The 2,476-nt window shown below is 40.3% G+C and overlaps 1 pseudogene; it reads right to left on the bottom strand.

Annotated features, from left to right (window-relative positions):
• Positions 1–960: 960 nt before the first annotated feature.
• On the bottom strand, positions 961–1,769 carry LOC110295666 (annotated as a pseudogene).
• Between the last annotated feature and the right edge of the window lie 707 nt (positions 1,770–2,476).

Raw genomic sequence — 2,476 nt, 5'->3', positions numbered from 1 at the left:
GGCAGGGTATGGGGAACTTCTGGGATAGCATTGGAAATGTAATTGAGGAAAATATGTAATAATAAAAAAAGATTCAAAACATGATACATTTTCTACAGTTTTAATCCTAGGAAAATTTAATTTGAAACTAATCTACATATTTATTATTCTCAGATCAATAGTCATCTATGTCTCCGTCTCCTTTTCTTCCTCCTCCTCCTCCTCCCCCTTTTCCTCCTTCTCCTCCTTCTCCTTCTTCTTCATCATCTTCTTCTAGCTGAGTGATTCAAGTTGCAGTCAGGTGCCCTAGAAAAATACTACAGTTGGCCTTACTTGAACACACACACATAAAAACTACTCTATATCTTGGAAGGATGGCTCAGTGGATAAAACCACTTGGCATGAGGATGTAAGTTCAGGTGCCCAGGAGCCATACCAAAGTCATACCCGGAATGGAACTGTAATCCAGGTGCTCTGATGAGAAATGAGAAGGCAGGGAAAATTGAGAATTTTCACCAATAAATTAGGTTGGCATATGCAGCAGAAAACAAAAGGTGAATGCATGGACCAACAACTGGATTGTCCTTTGACCTCTTCCCATGCACATGACACACATGTGCCTGAGCTACAAGTGACCAAATTCTGAAATGACACCTTGGCTGAGGTTGGACCCATGCAGGCTGAGAAATCAGGTTGCATTCCATTTGGGTTTCATGTTCAAATATTATTTTCTAAGGATGCATATCTGTCTTCAAATTCCTTTAGCAAATCTCTTTGCTTTTTTCAAATATAGCAAGTGCCATGTTTTAATTTGAAAATTCATAATCATATATTTGAAGTATTCTGATTTGTTATTTTGTCTTATAGTTGATAATTTTTCCTATTTGATTATTAAGTTTTTTATATATTTCTAGAAAACAATGTCCTACATTTTTTTTGGACAAGAACATTTCTTTATAAACTGTTTAATAGATATTCACATCAGGACACAGGCTTTAAGAACAATGGAACTGGACTTTTGGATCTCATCTTAGACAGTACTTGATTTCTGGTTTTGAGAGAGAGTTGTGGGAACTTTGCCTGGAGAAATTTTTCTTTCTTTTTCTGTAAACTTCTCTTTCTTGCTTCAATGTAGGAGTGTTTCTTAATTCTTAGTCTGATAAAGTGATCCACATAAGGCATTGTGAAGAACCGCCTCCTATTGTATCTTTTACTTAGGTACCAAGGTATAGACCACTGCTTGAATTTGTGCCAGACGATTTGTCCAAAGATGTCTCTTCTCCAAACACCAGGTCTGGGTTTTGGTTGACCAGTCTGAAGAAGCCTTAGAGCATCTTCCCTCTCCTGGACAACTTATCTAAGGCATCCATGAAATCAATGACCTTTTCTAAGTGCTCTGGACTTGGCATTGGCAACCTCTGTCTCTTGGCCTCCTGCTCTAGAGTTAGAAGCATATTTCTTTCCGTTAGAAGGACATACCAAAGCTTAAGTAAGTCTTCGTTACTTTTGTTCCTCAGCTGCTGGCAGATCCATGAATCTCCAGATTTGACTTTTTCTTCCCCCCAGTTCTTTGGGTCCTTAACAAATTCTTCTAGTCCTTTCCTTGACAATGTGGTATGAAGTAATTTACACTGGAGAAATGATGTGACATGTGGTGTGTTCTTATGCAACAAACTAAGAGAAGGCCTGCCACCAGACTGAGCAGGGTCCTTAGGATTTACTATGGAACAAGCTGCCTTTAGGAATGTTGAGGCTTTTCTACAAAAACCCACTAGACTATTTGCAACCATGTTTCTAATGTAGACCTACAGTGTCCGTGTCTGATGTTCTACATTCTTGACCATTACTTCTGCATTCACTCTGTTTCTTTGGCTTTAAAAAAATGTATATATTGCCAGATGCCTAATGCATTAAAAGAACCTGCCATCAATGCAGAATGAGAGCTGCCTATGCAAATGGGCATACATAGCTGGTGAAAATGCTGAGAATAAAAGACAGAGTAATCAACCTCAAAGTGGACATCTATATTCACGTCTCCCTGTTGAGAAGGCTGAGGGAACATTATGAAGGAAGAATGACCCAAAAGACATACATGGGGCCTATCATGACTGCCCTCCAATAGGCCCAAAAAGTACCTGAAAGTGCCAGATGCAGATATTGACACCAAACCAATGGACAGAAGCTTGTGACCCTTATGGTTGAATTAGGGAAATGCTGGAATAGGCTAAGGAGGAGGGTGACACTATAAGAAGACCAGAAGTCTCAACTAACCTAGACACATGAGATCTCTCAGACACTGAGCCACTAACCAGGCATCATACACTAGCTGATAGGAGGTACCCAACACATATACAGCAGAGGACTGCCTGGTCTGGCCTCAGTGAAAGAAGATGCATCTAATCCTCAAAAAACTGGAGGCCCCAGGGAGTAGGGAGATCTGGTGGTGTGGTGGTGGGGACACCTTCATGGAGACTGAGAATGGGAGGTATGGGATGTC

Source organism: Mus caroli, chromosome 6 (assembly GCF_900094665.2).
Source record: "Mus caroli chromosome 6, CAROLI_EIJ_v1.1, whole genome shotgun sequence".
NCBI classification, from domain to species: Eukaryota; Metazoa; Chordata; class Mammalia; order Rodentia; family Muridae; genus Mus; species Mus caroli.
Note: the sequence above shows the minus strand (reverse complement) of the source record. Positions and strands in the feature narration are given on the sequence as shown.